We start from the raw sequence: 24,868 nt of genomic DNA, 5'->3' as shown, positions 1-24,868 counted from the left end.
GCTACTACATAGAGCAGCACTGAGGGCTGCTGGTTGGCTATTTTTAATGGTTATTTCCGAATTATGTGCTAAACAAGTGGTACATTATTCGTGAGTTTTCTGGAAAAGATGTGGGCAATTCCCAGAACTGAGGATTCTTCCTCATCCTCATTTTAGACTACATAGCATACTGTCAGCTGAGGGTATATTTTCACAAATGAAATTTTTAGTCAAGTTTTTGAAAGGAAAAATGTTGCATAACTCCTGGATATTCCAGGGCATTTGTAAACTGTCATGTCACTGGTGGCAGAGTCCTTTAGCATACTAACATATTATAACTACCAAATAAGCAGTGAGGATGAGCAGAGGTCACTTTCATCATCATCTTGGTTTTGGTGGGTTTTGATTGGCTTCTTTAGCGCATTCTGTTTTATTAGCAGTGTCTTTATAACTGTATCTTGTGCTGACCTTCTATCTCATAATGTGACTAGCAATGCCTAACCTCCTAAAAATGCAGCCCAGTAGGTCTCAGCCTTTTTTTTACCCATACCCTGTTCAAGAAAAGTTGGTCTGGTTCAAACACCTCTGACAATCCCAGCACTTTGGGAGACCTGAGGTGAGCAGATGAGCCCAGAAGTTTGAGCCTACCCTGGGCAACATGGTGAAACTCTGTTTCTACAAAACAAAATAAAATGAACAAAAATAAAATTAGCTGAGAATGATGATGCACACCTGCAGTCTCAGCTACTGAGGAGGCTGACCCAGGAGGATAGCTTGAGCCTGGAGGTAGAGGCTGGAGTGAGACATGATTGTGCCACTGCACTCCAGCCTTGGTGACAGAGGGTGACCGTGTCTCAAAGAAGAAAAATGCATACTTAGGAATGCAACCACAGCTGGAAGGACCTTTAAACAAAACTATGTCCATCTCTCATTCAAATTCCAGTAAGAATCATTTACAAGTTAATTTCTGTCCCTTCACTTGTCTTAATAATCATTTGCTGGCCCTCAAAAGAATTGCCTCCATTCCCATCTCCTTATTCCCTATATAAGGGGGTATATAAGCTTCTGTTTCCCATTAGGCTATTGGGTAATCATTCTCTTGTGATTTCCCCATGATATGCACATTTAAATAAATTTTGTATGTCTTTTTCGATGTGTTAAAAAATGGAAACACAGCACTGCCATGACAGGACTAATGTCCATAGCTTCAGTGTCAAAAAAGGAATGGGAATAAATTAACAATACATGAAGCAAGAATATAAACCACCTAAAACAAATGCTCAACAAGAGAATAAATGGGACATGAAACACCCTGTCCTTAGCCTCAGAGATAAAGACAATAATTGAGGAGATTTTGCTTTGTAATCTACTGTGATAAATTCAATTGACAGATTCTAAAGACTTGGCATGGAGCAGAAACAAAACTTCTGCTACTACAATTATAATGAAAACTTTAGATATGTCATTTTAAATTGAATGACCATTTTGTACCTTAAAACCAGTTAGGTGTGCTTGAATTTATAGTGTAGAATATTGTAAAAAATCTAAAAGCATATTTGCAATTACTGAATACTTTACAGGAAGAGTTTTATATAAAAATATCTGTTGAATATGTGTGTTATGAACATTTTTCTTAAGACACAATTGATTCATATTTAAATTTTGACTGTAGCTAGTGATTTTTGATATTTAATGCAATAAAATCTTATAAAGACTCAAAGAGAAAGTTATTTCTGCTTATTGATATTTAAATAATGTACTTTTATTCACTCAACTTTTTTTTTCCTTTTTCAAAAGTGATTGCAAGATTCAATCTTCTGCATAGGAAAAAGAATAATATTACATGTATTTTATCTGAAATGCATGTGGATCTATTGAAGCCTAGAATGACTAGCACTTAGATGTAAGAATTGTTGAGAGAATTATGAAATTCATTTGAATGTGGAACAATTTCAGAAATGTGAATTGTAAGGCAAAGTCAAAATTTCTCTTAATGCTTAAGTATTTTACTAGATAAATGGTATATTTAATCTAATTGATATGTCCTAGGAGCAGAAACACAGAAATGAACAAAAGTAAAACTAGAAATATGCATTCAATTTCTTCCATTCCCCATATTACAGTGGACTCACAAAAAGAAAGACAAATTCAATTCAATTTGATAAATTCTATATTAACCATAAGATTATGTTACAAAGGAAGGCTAGGAAAGCAAAGTATTCTGTTACATAAAGTAGGAGAGTTATAAAGGCGTGATATGTAGCAGAAGAGGAGCGTTTACTTCAGCAGGAGTGCATTACAATTAGAGGGTAGTACAGTATGAAAAGTCATAAGGAAATTTCCAGGTTGACCAAAGCATACAGGCATATTTAGGTGACTAACAAGAAGAGACTAAAGCTTAAACAGGCACAATTACACAAAGAATTTTGCTTCTTCTGAAAATAAAAGTAAAATACAATATTTTATTCTGAAAACTGGAGAAATTCATAAAAGAATGTTAATCAACAGACATAAACTAGTTTGTGCTTTAAGGAAATTATCCTTGGGAGAGCCTTAAAAATCTGGGTTGGAGCCAGGTGTGGTGACTCATGCTTGCAATCCTAACACTTTGGGAGTCCAAAGAATGTAGATAACTTGAGGTCAGGAGTTTCAGCCCAGCCTGGCGAAAAGGATGAAACCTTTTCTCTACTGAAGTACAAACGTTAGCTTGGTGTGGTTGCGTGCCTGTAATCCCAGCTACTCAAGAGGCTGAGGCAGGAGCAGGAGGTGGAGGTTGTGGTGAGCTGAGGTCACAAAACTGCATTTCAGTCTGGGCAACACTGCAAACCCCTGTCTAAAAGAAAAAATAAATTGAATTGGAATGTTTTGGTAGAGCATAAATATTATAAATATATACTCCAAGAACCTAGAATGTTCTAGGTACAAGATAAGTAGTAATTAAAGATGTGTAAGATGCCTAGAAATTCTCCTATTATTTCTGGATAATAATAAAATTAAACAAAATTGTGTAATTAATTAAGGAGAACGTTCTCAGATGAATAGATACATTATAAGCATGTCTCAAATCATTTGATGCTTGTGTTTTTTTCTTACACTCTTAGTAAAACTTTAAGGCAGAAATTATTCAAAATGATTTAATTAACATTAATTAGAATAATTAATTTTCTCTATTTTAAATATAGTAACTAAATTTTGACATATATAATTATAATTATCACCAGGTATTTCATAATCTTGAATTACTATTTATCATGTTTCTGGAACATTTTAGACCATTGGAGTAAAAGGATCAATCAGAAAGGGTCTCTGTCCTCAAAAAATTTAAAGTCATGTATTAATGATAAAGGGAACAAGTCAGAAATTCTATAGTGGAAGGCTTTGGAGAATAATGACTAGTTTTTTGTATTGATGATTCCATCAAGGGAGATCTGTTGTAGAACTAAAGATTGGTGGATTGAAACTGGTACATCTGTTTGTACAAAAGAGAACAAATGGCTTCTTGGACACAAGAAGGCAAATAGTTACTTCAAGGCATATAGTGTGGTGCATGCTTCCTTTTTTTATATTATTCTATAAGTTCTGGGGTACATGTGCAGATCATTCAGGATTGTTACATAGGTATACACATGCCATGGTGGTTTGCTGCCTCCATCCACCAATCACCTACATTAAGTATTTCACCTAATATTATTCCTCCCCAATCTCCCCACACCCAGCTGTCCCTCCCCTAGCCCCCCATCCCCCAACAGACACCAGTGTGTGATGATTCCCTCCCTGTGTTCATGTGTTCTCATTGTTCAACACCCACTTATGAGTGAGAATGATGGTTTCCAGTTTCATCCATGTCCCTGCAAAGGACATGAACTCACGCTTTATATGGCTGCATAGTATTGCATGGTGTATATATGCCACATTTTCTTTAACCAGTCTATCATTGATCAGCATTTGCATTGTTTCCAAGTCTTTGCAATTGTAAACAGTGCCTCCATGAACATAACGTGTGCATGTGTCTTTATAATAGAATGATTTATAATCCTTTGGGTATATACTCAGTAATGGGATTGCTGAATCAAATGTTATTTCTATTTCTAGATCCTTGAGGAATTGCCACACTGTCTTCCACAATGGTTGAACGAATTTACACTCCCACCAATCCTCTCCAGCATGTTGTTTCCAGATTTTTAAATGATCACCATTCTAACTGGCTGCAGATGGTAGCTCGGTGTGGTTTTGATTTGCATTTCTCAAGTGACCAGTGATTATGAACATTTATTAAAATCTTTCTTGGCCACATAAATGTCTTCTTTTCAAAAGTATCTGTTCATATCCTTTGCCCACTTTTTGATGGTTTTTATCTTTCTTGTAATTTTGTTTTAGTTCTTTGTAGATTCTGGATATTAGCCCTTTGTCAGATGGGGACTTGACATTTTTTTTCCTGCTCTGTTGGTTGCCAGTTCACTCTAATGATTGTTTCTTTTGCTGTGCAGAAGCTCTTAAGTTTAATTAGGTCCCATTTGTCTATTTTGGCTTTTGTTGCCAATGCTTTTGGTGTTTTAGTCACGAAGTCCTTGCCTATGCCTATGTCCTGAATGGTATTGCCTATGTTTTCTTCTAGGGTTTTTATGGTGTTAGGTCTGATATTCAAATCTTTAATCCATCTTGAGTAAATTTTGTAGAAGGTGTAATGAAGGGGTTCAGTTTCAGTTTTTGGCACATGGCTGGCCAGTTTTCCCAACACCATTTATTAAACAGGGAAACCTTTCCCCATTGCTTGGTTTTTGTCAGGTTTCTCAAAGATCAGACGGTTGTAGATGTGTGGCATTACTTCTGAGGCCTCTGCTCTGTTCCCTTGGTCTATATCTCTGTTTTGGTACCAGTACCATGCTGCTTTGATTATTGTATCCTTGTAGAATAGTTGAAATCAGGTAGCATGATGCCTCCAGCTTTGTTCCTTTTGTTTAGGATTGTCTTGGCTATGTCAGCTCTTTTTTGGTTCCAAATGAAGTTTAAGGTGGTTTTTCTAGTTCTCTGGTCAATGGTAACTTGATGGGATAGCATTGAATCTATAAATTACTTGGGCAGTATGACCATATTCACAATATTTATTCTTTCTAACCATGAACATAGAGTGTTTTTCCATTTGTTTGTGTCCTCTCTTATTTCCTTGAGAAGTGGTTTGTAGTTCTCCTTGAAGAAGTCCTTCATGTCCTTTGTTAGTTGTATGCCTAGGTATTTTATTCTCTTTGTAACAATTGTGAATGGGAGTTTGTTCATAATTTTGCTCTCTATTTGTCTATTATTGGTGTAAAGGAATGCTTGTGATTTCTGCACGTTGATTTTGTATCCTGAGATTTTGCTGAAGTTGCTTATCATCTTAAGGAGATTTTGGGTTGAGACAACGGGGTCTTCTAAATATACAATCATGTCATCTGCAAATAGAGACAATTTGACTTCCTCTTTTCATAATTGAATATCCTTTATTTCTTTTTGTTGCATGATTGTTCTGGATAGAACTTCCAATACTATGTTAAATAGGAATTATGAGAGAGGACACCCTTGTCTAGTGCCAGTTTCCAAAGGGAATACTTCCAATTTTTGCCCATTCAGTATGATATTGTTGTGGGTTTGTTGAAAATAGCTTTTATTATTTTGAGATATGTTCCATCAATACCTAGTTTATTGAGAGTTTTTAGCATAAAGAGCTGTTGAATTTTGTCAAAGGCCTTCTCTGCATCTATGGATATAATCGTGTCATTTTTGTCTTCGGTTCTATTTATATGATGAGTCACGTTTATAGATTTGTGTATGTTGAACCTGTCTTCTATCGCCAGGAAGAAGCCTACTTGATCATAATAGATAAGCTTTCTGATGTGCTGTTGCATTCAGTCTGCCAGTACTTTATTGAAGATTTTTGCATCAATGTTCATCAGGAATATTGTCCTGAAATTTTTATTTTCACTTGTGTCTCTGCCAGGTTTTGGTATCAGGATAATGTTGATCGCAAAAAATGAATTAATGAGGATTTCCTCTTTTTGAATTGTTTGGAATAGTTTTAGAAGGAATGGTACCAGCTTCTCTTTGTATATCTGGTAGAATTCGGCTGTGAACCCATCTGGACATGGATTTTTTTTCTGGTTGGCTGGCTATTAATTTCTGCCTTGATTTAAGACTTTGTTATTGGTCTATTCAGGGATTCAACATTCTTCCTGGTTTAGTCTTGGGAAGGTGTAAGTATCCAGGAATTTATCTATTTTTTCTAAATATACTGATTCATGTGTATAGAGTTGTAGTAATCTCTGATGGTAGGTTTGTATTTCCATGGAATCAGTGGTAATATCCCCTTTATCATTTTTTTATTGCATCTATTCAATTCTTCTCTCTTTTCTTTTTTATTAGTCTGGCCAGCAGTCTATATATTTTGTTGATCTTTTCAGAAAACTAGCTCCTAGATTGATTGACTTTTTGAAGGGATTTTTGTGACTCCAACTTCTTCAGTTCTGCTCTGATCTTGGTTATTCCTTGTCTTCTGCTAGCTTTTGAATTTGTTTGATCTTGCTCCTCTAGTTGTTTTAGTTGTGACAATTGAGTTGATTTTAGATCTTTTCTCACTTCTCATGTTGGCATTTAGTGCTACAAATTTCCCTCTAGACATTACTTTAAATGTGTCCCAGATATTCTGGTACATTGTGTCCCTCTTTGTTTTGAAGATTAGTTACCTAAAAAAAGTAACTCATCTAGTTAAAATAAAAAAATTTTTTTAATTATATAAGATGTTAACAAACAAGTAAGAGCAAGTCTATAATTTATGTAGGTTCTTATTTTCAATAAGACTGACTGAATAAAGGAGACAAGCTTGTCCAATAATAGATCAAAATGCTAAATTTACATCTCAAAGGATCCACAGAAAAGAAAATGATACAGTGAGAAAATAGTCAACATTTAAATTATGTCAGTACCTTTCATTCAAAACACAGTATATGTGATACTACATACAAATAAGGAAGACCCAGTGCCCAGGCCAGAAAGAATGTAAAGTGCTTTTGAATGAATTAACTGAGAATCAAAATGATTATTCTACAATTTGAATACAATGACATTTCCAAAAAAGAATATTGCATTACATTATGTTTTGTTATGTTTGTGTTCTTGGAAAACTAACTTAGTAATCCTTGCATGATATTTAAGTAATCTTATGTAAATTTTCAATTTGGAATTCTAATTTTAACATTCTTTCATTCCTTACACTAACATTCAAATCAGCAAATGAGCCCACAGTGAAAATTTTTCTTTTTACTGACTCCGTATTAGAACTTTTTTGTGGAAAGAAAAGTGAGTTTGTATTGTGTTTATTTATATCCTTAGGCAAAGATAAAAAAAGGGAGAAACCAAAATCTCAGTTAGGAACTTGGATCTTCTTAGTCAGAGATAAAGATTTTGGGAATGTTCAACTGTAATATACCTATATGATCTGTTCGTCATGATTCTTGAGTAGCATAGTTCTGTCTTCCTTCAAGCAATGTTATCTGTAAAAGGGGAGGTGTGATCTGACTGTAATTAAAAAAAAAGAGAGAAAAAAAGAGAATTTCAGTAGTTAAAATTTATATATATATTTTTTAATTTTAGACTCTCATGTTTAAATTAAATAATAAAGTCTAGACACGTAAAGAGAACACTACTAGCCTGGGCAACATAATGAGGCTCTGTCTCTGATAAACTTTTTTTTAAAATTAATCTGCTGTGGTTGTATACACCTGTGGTAGGGAAGCTGAGGTGGGAGGGTCACGTGAGCCTGGAAAGTCAAGGCTTGCACTCTAGCTGGGGCAATGAAATAAGACCCTGCCTCAAAGAGAGAGAGAGAGAGAGAGAGAGAGAGAGAGAGAGAGAGAGAGAGGACAACTTCCACTCCATATATGCAGTTGTACATATTAGAAAATAACCACAATGTTGTCTCATGATTTAAAATCCTTGTTTCTTCAGTGTCCCCAGCTTGGGCAAGGTTAATCAAAAATATGTGTAACAATCAAAATGGTAATGAAATTAATTGGTGAGCTAGATTTCTATGTACTAAAATCCCTGCCCTCATAGTTTCATCTCTTGTCAAGCAAGGTCTCAGGTGGTTCACCTTCTAAAACTGTAGTTCAATATATCTGCTGATTTGGCCACCTACTGGTGGGCAATAGGCAATTGCAGTCTTTGTAAGTGCCATGTTACTAAAGCCACTGCCTCTCTTTTGAACTTGGCAATCCTACTAGAGTTTCCAGTGTTGTAATAGCAGAAATAACTTATCTTCTCTTTAGTGTTATAAATTATTTTTAATTTGAGCCAATAAAACATTATTTCACATTTTAATTCTTTTTCTCATAATTATTTTTTTTTTATAGTTATCCTTTAAAAACGCAAATATTGTGACAAATACTTCTGGGATTGACTCAAAAATATTTAAGAAATGGCACTTTATTTTTTATTAAAAATATATGTTTTGCTGATCAACTCACATTTATTGAATGCTTTATTTTATCCATAGTGCATCCCAATATACAATTAACAATATTTTAATTAATATTGTTATATACATTAGCCTTTCTCTCTTTTTTTCTCTAAGTTAATTGAGATATAATTGACAAACAAATATTGTACATTCATTCAAAGTGTACAACTGATGGTTTGATATATGTCTATATTTTTCTATGATGACCACAATCTAATTCATAAATACACTCATCACTGTCCATACTTATATGTGTGTGAGATGAAGACACTTAAAATCCGACCTTTCTTCAAATTATAAGTAAACACTACTGTATTATTAATCATAGACATCATGTGTACAATAAATTCCCAGTACTTATTTATCTTATAACTGAAAATGTGTGCCCTTTGGCCAACATCTTCCCATTCCATCTATCCCCCAGCCACTGGTGACCAACATTCTAGTCTCTGCTTCTATGAGTTCAGTGTTTTAAGATATCAAATGTAAGTGAGATCATACCATGTTTATCTTTCTTTGTCTTGCTTATTTTATTTAGTACAATGTCCTCTAGGTTCATCCATCTTGTCACAAATGGTAGAATCTCCTTCTTTTGTACACAAATATGGAATATATCTTGGCTTTTGTGTATACACACACACACATATATATAGTATATATATTCTATGTCTTGGCAATCCTGCAATGAACATGGGGGTGCAGCTATCTCTTTGAAATATAAATTTCATTTTATTTGAATTTATATATAAAAGTGGAATTAAGAGTGTTTAACCATATTTTTTCCATTAGAATAATTTTTCAGGTAAAAATACAGAGTAAAATGAACTAAAAAAAATTCATTATATTCCAAGATATAAAGGAGGAAATAGTTCAAGGATATATAAGAACTCTGCAAATTTTCTCAAAATGTAAAATAATTATAAAATAAAGCATTGATTTAAAAATACACCCACATATTCATTGTTATTTCTTTTTTTAGGAGGTGTAACTTACTTCCCTCTTCACTGAGCACTGGTTCTACTTTGTGGGTCACTTATGTGAAATGTGGTCGAAATGATTGAGGGTGAATTCAAAGTACAGTGTCTTACTCTGTTCCTGTTTCTATAGCAAGATGCCTTACACTGGGTCATTTAGAAACAAGTGATTTTTTTTTTTTTTTTTTTTTTGCCCACAGTCTGGGGTCTGGAAATTCCAAGATTCCCAGTTTTGCTCCTGAAAAGCCAGCAGATTATGTCTGGTAAGTGCTCACTCTTTGCTTCAGTTAGCCTTCTTTCTATGTGTTCTCACGTAGCAAAAGAGCAAGGCAGCTCTTTGGGGTCTCTTTTATAAAGACATTAATCCCATTCACTAGCGCAGCGGTTTCACAACCTAATCATTTTCCAAGGATGACACCTTCTAATACAATCACCGTGGTGTTTTGGTTTGAACAAAGAAATGTTCAGGCCACAGACATACAGACCATAACAGGCAGATAATCAAAGTCATTGACGTTTCTGCTTTTCTCTCTTTCTGGGATTCCTCCTTCTGTGAGAAGCCAGAGGCCATGCTACCAGCAAGTGTCCTGTCACTGGCAACGAATCTATATGGGTCTGCAGCAACTTCAATTCTGGCCTCCTCAGAAGAAAAAATTCAAGAGAGGAGCATAAGGCAGAAAAAAGACTGAGAGAAGTTTTAGAGCATAAGTGAAAACTTATTAAAAAGCTTTAGAGCAGAAATGAAAGAAAGGAAAATACACTTGGAAGATGGCCAAGCGGGAAACTTGTTAGACAAATGGGTGATTTGTTCCTTTGACTTGGGATTTTAATATGTTGGCATACTTCTAGGTTCTTGTGTCCCTTCACTCTTGATTCTTCCCTTGAGGTAAGCTGTTCACACTTGCAGTGGCCTGATAGCATCTGGGAGGGGAGAGTGAACAATGTGAGTACTGGACTTGTACACATGCTCACTTGAGGCTTCTTTCCTCACCAGCCACATGTCCCTAGGAGATCATATACCAGTTAAACTCTGCCATTATCCTCTTAGCATGAGCTTACTCAGCCAACTCCTGAAATCTTATCAAGAAGCTATCGATTAGCAGTCAGGTTTTTTTCTCTTTGTAAAGAAGTTGTCTTTCCCTGGAGCTGGCTGCAACTAATTATTAATTTCCTGATCATCTCCTGATGATCCCTGACACTCCTGGTTGCAAGGCTAGGGGTAGGTTTCTCCTGCCCTGTTTATGTCTGACTAGCTAGCTACTGTAACATTCTACTGGGGTATAGCAATGATAGTATTGTGTTGCATCATTTAACCTGCATTTATTATTTATTGGAATGCTGCTAAAGAAGGCCTTTCCATGTAACTGCATTATTTTTTATATTCTATTGTTTATTTTTGCTAAAATCAAATCACAACTACTTATTTTTTTGCAGATATATTTCTTTACTACTATTATTAATATTGCTTCTCAAAATATCCCATAATTGCCAATTGGGATCATTTGTTTCTGTTTTCTCCCGATTTCTCTTGACATCACCCTAACTTTGTCATTGTTGTTGTTGCTTTATGACTCCACAAGCATTCCAGTCTTATCTTGTACATTGCTTGCCTCAGTCCTGGTATCAGTCATGTATCTAAAAATCCTTTTTAAAAATTGGACAGTGATATTTGAAAACAAATATCTTCTAAACATGCTATTGCTGGGAATTCATTATTTTCTGGCTCTCTCAGAGGACAGAACTGAAAAAATAGGTAAGTATCCATCTATCTATAATATATATTTACACACACACACATATATCCACAAATAAGTGCCCAAATTTATATCTTTTCTATCTGCTTTTATATCTATTCATCTATTTCCTCTGATTTGAATCCAGCATCACAAGATTCATCCTATCCTTTCTCCTTTTCTATATACTATATTTTTCTGACAGTGAGAGATCTAGCTTTCATTATCCACAGTATATTTACTTAATTGCTCATTACTGGAATATGTATATTAATTTCAGAATTGCTCACCAACATCTCTAAATAAAACGAATTCACTAACCAAAGTACACTGTTCATATATGTTTGTCTGTAGCTTTAGGTTATATAGTCAAATGCTATTTTCATCACCATCCCCTTCTGCTGAAGTGTAATTATGATTTTCACTTCTAATACAGCAAGTCTTATTAATTGCTCCCTGAACTCCATTTTGAGTTTTATTAACATTTTGATAATTTTTAATTATGCATATATTTTTCAGTATGTGAATAATTAGGTATGGATCTAAAAGTCAGGACTTTACAGAAAGGTTTATTCAGAGGAGTATGACTCCTCCATAATGCTTTCTCTTCTATCTACATTTACTCATTACCACCCAAACCCTGCAGACAGTCAAACTTAGTAGCTCTTTCTAATTCCTTCTGATTTGTTTGTTTGCTTTTTGTTCATTTTCCTGACTGGGTAAATACATGCAGCTGCTCCTATTTCCTCTTTGTTAAATGAAGGGAACACGCTTTTGTTACTCTTCTAATTTGCTTTTTCCTTTTTGCACTGAAACATGTGTTGTGGGTTTTACTTCAGGTTAGTTTGTAGGGATCATTTTTATTGTGTTTTATAGTTGCAAATAATTCTACTTTATGGCTTTATCATACTTTGACTGTTCTTCTACGTATGGGTATTTGTGTTGTTCCAAATAATTTTGCAACAGTACAATGCTGTAATGAATAACTGGGGATGGATATGTGTGCATATTGCTGAAAAACATTCCAGATAATACATAGATATGGAGCAGCTCAGTCAAAATTCAGTGAAAATGCAATTTTATAAGATAATGTCAAATTTACTTCCAGAAGACTTGCATCAGTTTGCATTGTTAGCAACAATGTCTGATATTGTCTGCTTCTACAGCCTTTGCTAGTGAACATGTTGACATGAATATATATTTAACATATATTTATGCATGTATATTATATATTTAATTTTCACCAATGTGTTATGTGAGATACTGAAAATGCCCTGGATTTCATTATTTTCCTGAGTTCATTTTTAACTTCAAAATTATTTGGCTAGGTGGACATAATTCCTGCATCATCTATAGTTCCTCTAAAATCTACTTAGAAACAGAAATATTTTCTTTTTAGTTCACTTTTACCCTGTATACAACAGGTGACTGAAATAAATAAATGACATTTCAGCACTCTGTCTGAGAATCTCTTTAGCAACACTAAAAAAATATTTAAACATAAGACCTAACACCATAAAAACCCTAGAAGAAAACCTAGGCAACACCATTCAGGACATAGGCATAGGCAAGAACTTTATGACTAAAACACCAAAAGCAATGGCAACAAAAGCCAAAATAGACAAATGGGATCTAATTAAACTTAAGAGCTTCTGCACAGCAAAAGAAACAATCATTAGCGTGAACCAGCAACCAACAGAATGACAAAAAATGTTTGCAAGCTACCCATCTGACCAGTGGCTAATATCCAGAATCTACAAAGAACTAAAGCAGATTTACAAGAAAAAACAAACAACCTCATCAAAAAGTGGGCAAAGGATATGAACAGACACTTTTCAAATGAAGACATTTATGTGGCCAGCAGACATATGAAAATAATGCTTATCATCACTGGTCGTTAGAGAGATGCAAATCAAAACCACATTGAGGTACTATCTCACACCAGTTAGAATGGCAATCATTAAAAAATCAGGAGACAACATACTGGAGAGGATGTGGAGAAATAGGAACACATATATACCTAAAGGATTATAAATCATTCTATTATAAAGACACATGCACATATATGTCCATTTTGGCACTGTTTACAATAGCAAAGGTCTGGAACCAACCAAATGCTCATTAATGATAGAGTGCATAAAGAAAATGTGGCACATATGCACCATGGAATACTTTGCAGCCATAAAAAAGGATGAGTTCATGTCCTTTGCAGGGACTTGGTTGAATTTGGAAACTATCATTCTCAGCAAACTGACACAAGAACAGAAAACCCAATACTGCATGCTCTCACTCATAGGTGAGTGCTGAACAATGAGACCACAGGGACACAGGGAGGGGAACATTATACACTGGGGTCTGTAGGGGGTGGTGGTCTAAAGGAGAGATAGTGGGAGTGGGAAGAAATGCCTGATGTAGGTGATAAGGGGATGGAGGCAGCAAACCACCATGGCATGTATGTACCTATGCAACAATCCTGCAAGTTATGCACACGTACCCCAGAACCTAAAGTATAAAAAAAATTATTGGGTATATTTTCAGCACTCCACAGGTAACAGTAGACTTCACAATTTTATATTACAAAGCATCTTTTCTCCAGACTTCAATAGCAATTTGTTTGTCATTCTCCCAAAATTCACTCATAATTTCAGCTTCCACTCATAGTTTCTTTGCTATGCTTCCATCCTGCAAACACTACCTGGTCCCAATGTCCATGGACATATTTTAAATTTGTGCAACTCTAGCATCTTACTCCTGAAAGTAATAACTGTATCAACCAAAATTCAATCAAGGAGGCAAAACCGTTATGATTTATGAACAAGTAATTTACTGCAAGGAACTAGAACTTAAACAATCTTGGGGAAAGGTAAAGAGACATTAACTAAAACAGGTATTTGGAAGATTAGAGAGCAAGAGATCCACAAACAATCCATTTGTGAAGTCAAGTACATACAGCCACCAAAGAGCCATGGAGGAGGAGCTAGTGAAAAGTGTATATAAAAGTTGTACTACTGTAAGGCCACAGTATGTTGTTTGGTGATGGACTTAAAACTCTTATTGGTCCTCCTATTGGTCAACAGGTGAAACTGTCAGAAAGAGGAGCTAGGTGCAGAACAGAACTAGATGGCAAACGGGAACACTAGGCAGATTTGTGTCTTTATATTACCACATTTAACCATAACAACATTTCGAACATAATTGTCGCTGCTTCACTTCTACACTCCTGATCTCACACAAATTACTCTTTTGGCCAACTCTAGACTGAAACTACAGAGAAAAGAGATAGAAACATTGTTCAAAGTTTAATGTGGTTGGACATCATGTAATCCATTACTATAAAATGGAGAGGCACTTATAACTTTCCTTATAATTTTCTGACAAGTTAGACTACATTTCAACAAAAACATTCTTTTTATTACAAAAGACAGCAAAGAAAGTAAAAACAGAGATAATTTAAAAATTGATAATATAACACTGAAAAAAATTCTGCATTGTACAAACAAAATGCTACAAGGTCAAACAGAACTGAAAGACAGAACAGAAGTAAAATATTTGTAGCCTACATCACCAATTGTTAATCTCTCTAAATTAGACAGAACAGAAGTAAAATATTTGTAGCCTACATCACCAATTGTTAATCTCTCTAAATTATAACACACTATCACAAATAAAGTGAGAAGCAAGATTAAAAAACAGATAGAAAACCTGGAGAAAACCTGAACAGATAACTCATAAGAAAAGATTTAAAGTGACCCATACACATATGGTTTCAGCAATTGTCCAGTGTTGAAGTAAAATAGGTTGTATTTCAAGGCCTTAGAAGTTGAATTATCTGTGAAATCATTCTAGTTTGTATTCAGATGAAAGAACTACACTCTCAGATTAAGACATATGCTCTAGGAATAAGAATTATAACCTAAGGATAAGTACAAGCAGAATTAAAGAAAAATAGTTCACTAATAAAGCCCACCCAACCATGTCCAATATTTGCCAGTAAACTGGAGGTTGCGGTGAGCCAAGATTGTGCCATTGCGCTCCAGCCTGGGTAACAAGGGCAACACTGCGTCTCAAAAAATAAATAAATGATCTGTCATTACATAGTTCTTGGCCTTCAATTAAAAAAAAAAAGTAAGTATGTCAAGGAAACACCATTGCGTTTCCTTGTATTATATTCCTGTATTTATATACAGAAATATAAAGTAAAAAAGCAGGAATATTGCCAGAAAACAAAAATTGATTTTAAAATATTCAGATAGAAATGTCAGTATTTAAATTTCAATAAATGAAACTAAAATTTCATAAATGGATTTCATATTGTAAATACATAGAAGGAATAAATCAGTAAACTGGAAAACCTGTGAATACATGTATGTCTAAGGAGGTAGAGAAAGAAAGAAAAGATAGACAATGTGGGAAAGAGAATTATAAACATAGAGGCACTACGAGAATAAGCAAAAGTTTCTGTGTTTTCTAAAAAGAGAGAAATTGAACATGATCAATTCAATTTCTAACAGAAAAGTGTATGTATGTTCATTAAAATATAGGTAAAATGATTTTTAAAGTAGCCCTATATTTAAAGGTGAATTACATGAAATATGAATTCCAATCACAATAAAAAAATGAATAGTATACATGAGATATTATACAACAGTGCAAATGAATGAACTATCAATACAAAAAAAATGAATCTCACAAACTATTGTGAGATTAGTTTCCAACAAACACTACTAGCTCTATTTGTTGCACATATAATGGTGAAATTGTTATATAAAACTTTAAAATGGACAAAAATAGTTATCCCACCACAACTTCTTAAATTCTTTTTATCCCAGTGCTTAGAATGAGTATAGATAGACTACATGCAATATGGGAACGGTCTCAGTAGAGGATGGCCATGGGATGATAGTGTTTTGTATATTTATGGGTCATGGGTTCTAGGAATATCTACAGTCATAATGACATAATAAATCTCCCTGATTAAGGAAATTATCCTGTTAGAAAAGTGTACTCTCTGAAGCCCAAGATATCTTAGTCATCCTGAATCAGCCACCTACTTGTTTTTTTTTTTTTTTTTTTTTTTTTTTGAGACGGAGTTTCGCTCTTGTTACCCAGGCTGGAGTGCAATGGCACGATCTCAGCTCACTGCAACCTCCGCCTCCTGGGTTCAGGCAATTCTCCTGTCTCAGCCTCCCAAGTAGCTGGGATTACAGGCATGCGCCACCATGCCCAGCTAATTTTTTGTATTTTTAGTAGAGACGGGGTTTCACCACGTTGACCAGGATGGTCTCGAACTCTCGACCTCGTGATCCACCTGCCTCGGCCTCCCAAAGTGATGGGATTACAGGCTTGAGCCACTGCGCCCGGCCCTCTACTTGTTTTTATTATAACATAATAAAACCAATGTTATGTTGAGATATGTTTAATTTACAGAATTAGCAATTGAATAAAAAAAAATTTGAAAAAGACCCCATTGTAGATAAAAACTCTATGACAACTATAATACATAAAATTCATGTGGAAAATAAGGGATTTTAAACAGCTTTATTGAGCTATAATTAACATACAGTAAACTGCACCTATTTGGAGTTTCTAATTTAATTTGTCTTGATACACATATCTACTTATAAAATCATCATGTCAATTAAGAAAATGGTCATCTACCCAAAAGATTTCTTGTTCCCCTTTTTAATTCTCCCTTTCTTACCCATCCTTCATCCCCAGGAAACTACAGATGTGCTTTCTATTGCTATAGATTAATTTGTATTTATTGGAATTTCTAACAAATAAAAACACACAGTATGTATGTGTCACCTAGGCTGGAGTATAGTGGCACCATCACGGCTTACTACAGCCTCAACCTCCCAGGCTCAATGTTTCTCCCATCTCAGCCTCCAGAGTGTCTGGGACCATGCCCTGCTAGTTTTGTTTTGTTTTATTTTTTTGGTAGAGAAGGTGTTTCGCTATGTTGCCCAAGTTGGTCTTGAACCCATGTACCCTACAGCTTAAAGCTGTGAACCCCAGAGCAATCTGCCTTCATTGTCCTCTCATAGTGCTGGAATTATAGTTGTGTGACACTGTTCCTGACCTGTGTATTTTTTCTGATAACTTTCATTCAAAAAAAACTTTTAAAAATAAATATACATTGTGACATGTATAAATAGTTCATTAACGGTTAATTTTTATTGCTGACTTGAATTCAATAATATAGATATGCCACAGTTTGTCCATTCATCTGTCAATAAACATGGAGTAATTTGCAGTTTGGAACTAAACAAAACGGTTATGAGCATTCATGTACAAGACTTATGTGGCTATATGCATTTATTGTTTTAGATAAATACCACTGAGATGAATGGCTGTACCATATTGCAGGTATGTGTTTATTGTTTTAAGAAACAGCTAAGCTGTTAACCAAAGAGATTATATCATATTACATTTCTTGGTGGTATGTGAGAGTTTCAGTTTTTCCACATCTTTGGCAACACTTGCTATGGTCACTCTTTTCAACTTAAGTCATTGTAATTGTTATATAGTGTTATCTCATTGCTATTTTCACTTTTAGTTAGACAATGTGGGTCTTAAGTATTGGATTTAATGTTTTTAATTTGACATATAGTTGTACTCATTAAATATGAAATCCTTTATAAGTATAATTTTTTATAATACAAATATTTTAACTATGATGAAAGAAAATTATATTTAATGCATGAATTAAATAGATGCAATCATAGATTTTTAAAATATGAAGAAAAAAATTAAGCATACATCTTAACTTTCCAAATAGTATATAATTGATATAATTAGCAAAATTTTATTTATTCTAACCTAATAATGCTAAGAATATAGAACTCTGTTTTATTAGATGTGCTATGAACAGGATAATCCATTTATAGGCAAATTTATTAGCTATTTTAAATATTTTTAAACTTTAAGTTATTTTAAAGAGTCTACTGAAATAGGAGTATTGTTATAGTATTATTATATATTAGTTTATTAATCATCATATTATAATTATCATAATAATCATAAATTATTATGATTTATTTCCTCATACAACATTTCTGAGATTAAAAAAAGTTGGTCAGATGTTACAAAGCAATAGCTTACAAAATATTTTAGCTATTTACGCTAAGATAGTTGCCTATCTAGTTAAGATTTAATATGTATTATAGTGGTCTTTATTTTTCTAAAAAAAAGCTTAGTCATCTATATTTTCTATCATCATTTCTCTAGAATTAATGTAGTGAACTGAAAAGTATACACCAAAGGACAAAATATATTATCCTCAGGCTTTTCCTTGGTCTTTTATTTTGCAGAGCACAGAAAAATATTTATATTTATTTGCTACAGCCATATCACCTTCTATTTGGTCACTTCTGCATATAAATTGTATGTTTTCATTATTTCATACTTATCAAAAGCTACTCAATATAAGTACTCAATATAAGCTACTCAATATAAAATACCTTTACAGAAGATAATATGCAATAACCTCTTTCTTATTATTGTTTAGCTGAATATCTTCCATAATAATGAATACATTTTTGATTTTCTTTCAGTTCTTAGGTACATTATGTGCCTATAATCTGAACTAATAAAAAATACTTCTATAAGATTCCTGCCTTTGTGTCAAACTGTTATTTTCTAATGCTTATAAATAAGAGGATTTCTAAGGTCATTGTGTTATAATTATTGATCCCTCATAAATTGGAATAACTTAAGAAAACTGTTAACTGCTTATGATGCTAAGTTTTGTGTTTACATAAGTTGCATAAGACAGAATTATGTTTGATGTTAAAACACTGTTAACTAGTAATACAATTTGGCATTAATTCTGTACCTAATAAGCTAAATTTTTCTAGGTATTTTCTTTTACTAAACAGCAAAAAACTGATCCTAAGAAGTACATTTTCTTGTTATAAATAGACTAGGAAACAACAGACAATAGCAAAAATCAATAGAATAATTATGATTTGGGAAAGATAAACAAAATCAACAAACATTTAGCTAAGACTAAGAAAAAAGAGAAAAGATTCAAATAAAATTATAAATGAAAGAAGATGTATTATAACTGATGCCACAGGTGTACAAAGAATCAAAAGAAACATGAATAATCATATGGCAAAAACTAGATAATTTACACAATGGTAAAAAATTCTAGAAACAATCTACCTATATCATGTCATGAAGAAATAAAATAATTTTCACACAAATCACAAGTAAAGAATTTGAATTAATAATAAAAAATATTCTATAAAAGAAAATCTTACAGAATGAAGGGGAGAAGAAGCATATGATCACCACAATTGTGGCAGAGAAAGTGTTTTACAATACTCAAGATAATTTCATAATTAAAAACTCTCAACATATTAGGAAGAGAAGGACTATACCTCAACATAACAAAAGCTCACAACTAACATTATACTGAATGGTGGAAAGCTTAGAGCTTTTCTTCTAAGATCAAGAACAAAACAATCACACCTATTCTCACCACTTATTCATCATAGTACTGGAAATCCTAGACAGAATAATTATGAAACAGAAAGAAATAGAAGGCATCCACATTGAAAAGGAAGAAGTGAAATTATCTCTGTTTGCAGAGGACATGATTTTACATATAGAAACTCTAAAGACTCTACCAAAATTGTAGAACTAACAATAAATTCAGTAAAATTTCAGTATACAATATCAACATACAAAAATCAGTAGAATCTCTATACACCAACAATTCAAAAATTGAGTTAAGAATACAATCCTATTGGCAATACCTACAAAATAAAATACAATAATTCACAATATATTTTAACAAAAGAGGTGAAAGATCTATACACTGACATTGATGAAATAAACACAAATAAATGAAAAGATATCCCATATTCATGAATTGCAATGCTGGGGTCAGATCCAAGCTGCACAACAGATGATGACATTCACACAAACACAGAATACAGTGAACAAGCAGGCTAGGAATGTCTGTGGCCACTCACAGATACTCAAGGAGAGTGCTGTAAAGAGATAGCAGCTGCTGGCCTGGACTCCCTGGCTTTGCCGGCCTTTATTCAGCACACATTAAATGACAAAGGCTTTGAGTCAACACCACTATAGGGTAAAGATTAAAGGCCAGGTTCTAGGCCTAAAGCAAAACATTTGCAGGTGATAAATCTGGTCATCCTCCCGCAGAGACAGCCATACAGTCAATGAAAGACTAAAGGTTAATTATAGGGCTACATGAGTAAACAAGTTATTCCGATAAACTCCCCCACATTTCCTACTTATTTGCTTTTCATTATCGACTAAAGGTGAATGGGATTAGGCTGCCTTCAGCTGAAACTTCTACTGAAACTATGCAAACTTCTCCACCTTCTGAGAAGGTTTGTAACTATATTCTATAACTTTCTCTAATATTTTTCCCTTAACACTTTTGCCACCACGCTGACTGAACTTCCACATTAGAAGGACCAATATTGTTGAAATATCTATACTACCCAAAGCAATCTGCAGATTCAACACAATTCCTATTAAAGTTTCAAGGGCATTTTTCACAGAAATAGAAAAAATTTCTAAACTTTATATGGAAACACAAAAGACTCTGAGCAGCCAAAACATTCTTGAGCAAAATAAACATAAGCTGGAAACACCATAGTGCCTAATTTCAAAATCGATCTCAAAGTTATAGTAATTCAGACAGTATAATACTGGCATAAGAACAGATACATAGTTCACTGGAATAGAGAAAAAACAAATATTAAACCTCAGCATATGCAGTTAACTTCTTTTTGACAAGTGCCTCAAGAACGCACAGTGGGAAAAGAATAGTCTTGTCAATGAATGGTGTGGGAAAACTGAATATCCACATGCAAAATAATAAAATTAGGCTGTAACATTACACTAAATTCAAAAATTAACTATCATATTTAAAATCTAAATGTAAAACCTGAAACTATAAAACTCCAAAAGGAAACATAGAGGAAAAACTCCTTGACATTCAACTTGGCAATTATTTTTTTGATAGCACACCAAAATGCTAAACCACAAATACAAAAATACACACGTGGGAAAACATAAAATTAAAATGCTCTGCACTGCACAGGAAACAATCTGCAAAACTAGAAGACAGTTTCTGGATTAGGAAAAAATATTTGTGAAACATATATAATATAATGGATTAATATCCAAAGTCTATAAGAAACTCTCAAAACTTAATAGTCAAAAAATTAAAAAAAGAAAAGCAATTAAAAATATGCTGGGAACTCAAATAGACCTAGGCTCCCCAAAATATGTAAATATTCACAAGTATATGAAAAGGTAATCACTAATCATTAGGAAGATGCAAATCAAAACCACAAGGAGTTATCCCTTCACACTTGTTAGGATGACTATTATCAAAAAGGCAAGAGAATGTTGGTGAGGATGTGAAAAAGGGAATGCCTGTACCTGGTGGGTGAAAATGTAAATTGGTGCAGACACTAAGGAAAACAGTATGGAGTCCCCTAAATAAATTAAAATACAACAACCCTATGAGCTGGTAATTTCTCTTCAGTTATATCAGAAGGAAATAAAATCATTACCTGGTAAAGATATCTGCACTCTCGTGTTTATTGCAGCATTATTCACAATAGGCAAGATATGAAAGCAAGCTAAGTGTTCCTCATGAGAAGTATAATGAATATTTGGTAAAACAGTGTATTTCAGCTATGTTCATCAGCAAATAAAAAAGAAAAGAAGGAAAAGAAAGACAACTGTGAAATGATAGATAGGTTAATTTGGTTGTAGTAATCACTTACTACATATAGATATTAATATATCAAAACATCATGTTGTGCACCTTAAATTTACACAGTTTAAAAATTTTAAGGTTTTTATTTTATGTAACTATCAAACAAAGAAAATTGTCCACATAATTTGTATGGTATATCACATGTCAAGAAAACCTCACACATTTATATAATTATTAGTATTTTTAATCATAGGGCTTTACAAGTTATAATCTTGCCTTGATAAGTAAATTCTGCATAGTGTGCCTTTGGGAAAAAAAGGAAAGCTGCTTCATTATTTTTTAAAGGTAGACTTGGTGAAGATTGTTTGAATGAAATAATCTAAATTAAATGTTACTGACTTAAGATTACACACACTGTAATCGTTATTATCAGAAGATAATTAAAGATTTGCAATTCTCACTCTTTATTTCAATTACTCCCTTCCAGTACTGCATAGTCAATTAAACTGACTTTGAAAAAGCCATTCAAGATGATCAGTTAACATATAAATGTTCTTTAATTGTATACTATTTGTTTTGTTTGCAATATTCCCACAGTTAAAGCTAGATTGAAATATCTAAAGTATTTTCTGAGATTAATGGCGCTTTTTAACTTGATTCACTGAATAACCACACTAAGAATATTAAAAAAGGAGCCTCTTCTGTTCTCATAGATTGATGTTATTTTCCACAGGTTACTTCACAAATTAAGCATTCTATGACTAATAAGCTCCTCTTTCACAGAAAAAAGAATCTAATATTTTAGAGTTTTCATGTAAATTTCTGTTTATATAATCCAAAATAGAGAAGAAACTAGAAAAGGTAACTTTCCTTCAAATTTTGTATATGTGTAAATTTATTTAAACCTCAACATAAAAAGGCATTGGGAAATCATGGCCTTAAATATTTTAGGTTTAAACTAGAATTTTGAAATGGTAACTATTTTATTTTAAAGAACAAACACTTATTGAAAACCACATTAGTAAATCCCAAGAACTACCCGTGGCCTCATAATGCAAAAGTGAATGAAATAATTTTGAAGTTTTCAATGTGTAAATCATATTTTGCTGTCCATATGTGTATGTGTTTGTGTGTGATAGAGAGGGATTTACAATTCTATATATCCATCTATACTCCACTCATACTTCTGAAAAAGCCAAAATGGATTTGATAAAATGTCAATAAGGTGAAATAAAGGCCTGTATTTTTTCCTGCTGTTAAAAAACAAAACAAAATGAAACAAAAAAACAAAATTTATTAAATATATGGTGTGTAAGATATTCTGTATTTCACTATCTTTTCTCCCTGAGAAAGACTTTTTCTTTAATTAGATTAAGTGAAACTCTGACATATAAAGAGGGTAGAGTATTTCCTATATAATTATAGGAATAAAAAGCCAGTTTTAGGACTTCTCTTCACATGGAAGTCAAGTTGTTTCCTACAGAGAATAAATCGTTGTTTAGGTTATAGACACCACACACTTTAAACTCTGAGATGTGGTTAACATGAGGGCCATGATTTCTGTAGTTCTCTCAGAGGCCTGTGTTTGACAATCTTTAATAGGTAACTTTACAGTCTTCTCAAACTGATCATCTCAAATGAGTTGCAAATGTTTTTAGAGCATATAAGGAATGGCTTGGGTAGGAGGCAACTGAAAAAGTTGTTGGGAAAATGAAACAAATATCTAAAACTAATAGACCAAACTTTCTATATATTGTATCATGAGAAAATAAGAAGACTCTCATAACTTCATGCTGGTTACCACAATCAATTCAGTCTCTGTAGAAATCAGTTACCTCAAGGTTCTTATCTCCTGCCCATTAACTCTTAACCCTTCTTATGAAATATTGCTTTTCCAAAACTAACATATTTGATTGACCTGCCTACTAAAAGTGCCCCTGAAGAAGTTTTTATTACCTCCAAGCCTACATATTATCTTGAGCTGAATGACTTTAGAACTGCCCAAAATGCATATATTTTAACTAAATATAAATTTTCTAGTCCAGAATCTCTGGACCATAACTTTAATTCATTAGCAATCTTGCTTTATGAGATAATCCTTCTATGAATAAATGGGTATTTTTATAATACTCTGATTTCCCTAATCATCTACTCCAAGACATTGTTTATGTTAGAACTTATTTTATTTTCTTTATGACTTTCACATTCTTCTTCTATACTGGATCATTCACATTCCTATAATAGCAGATTCAATGTTTCCCATAAAATAGCATTTAATCTCAATTTTTAAAATTTCTATCATATATTATATTACTATATCACAAAACAAAAACTTATAGAATAAATTGGCTTTATGAAAAATCTAGCCTTTTTCACTTCTTTGATATCCTAAGGTGCCTTCTTTTTTTTTTTTTTTTTTTTTTTGAGACGGAGTTTTGCTCTTGTTACTCAGGCTGGAGTGCAATGGCACGATCTTGGCTCACCGTTCCTCCACCTCCTGGGTTCAGGCAATTCTCCTGCCTCAGCCTCCTGAGTAGCTGGGATTACAGGCACGCACCACCATGCCCAGCTAATTTTTTGTATTTTTAGTAGAGACGGGGTTTCACCATGTTGACGAGGATGGTATCGATCTGTTGACCTCGTGATCCACCCGCCTCGGCCTCCCAAAGTGCTGGGATTACAGGCTTGAGCCACCGCACCTGGCCGCCTTTTTCACTTCTTTTTCTTCCCCAGTGAAAGGCTCCATCGCCAGTCTTACCCTTTTTCTGTAATCTTCCTAGTGGGCACCAAACAAAAATCTGTGTAAAGGACATTATGAGTAGGCAAATCAGTGAAGAGAAATAGAAGCTATGAAACATAAAGTTAGAGACCTAAAGAAAAAAACAGTAGGCAGAGTGAAATCTCACCTTGAATTGTAATCCCCATACACCCCACCTGTCAAGGGAGCGACCAGGTGGAGGTAAATGAATCACAGGGGTGG

The 24,868-nt window shown here is 33.6% G+C and overlaps 1 long non-coding RNA gene across 1 annotated transcript in view; it reads right to left on the bottom strand.

Annotated features, from left to right (window-relative positions):
- Positions 1–2,190: 2,190 nt before the first annotated feature.
- The window catches only part of LOC118143057 (uncharacterized), a 56,459-nt gene continuing 33,781 nt past the window's right edge, over positions 2,191–24,868 (bottom strand). Inside the window, exons 3-4 of the long non-coding RNA XR_004727139.3 lie at positions 7,439–7,527; positions 2,191–2,812 (exon numbers count right to left, since the gene is read on the bottom strand). This is a non-coding gene — a long non-coding RNA (uncharacterized LOC118143057). The remainder of the gene's footprint in view (positions 2,813–7,438; positions 7,528–24,868) is intronic.

The sequence above is a fragment of the Callithrix jacchus genome, chromosome 7 (genome assembly GCF_049354715.1).
Source record: "Callithrix jacchus isolate 240 chromosome 7, calJac240_pri, whole genome shotgun sequence".
In the NCBI taxonomy this organism is placed as follows: Eukaryota; Metazoa; Chordata; class Mammalia; order Primates; family Cebidae; genus Callithrix; species Callithrix jacchus.
The sequence above is the reverse complement of the archived record's forward strand: the minus strand, read 5'-3'. Positions and strand labels throughout refer to the sequence as shown.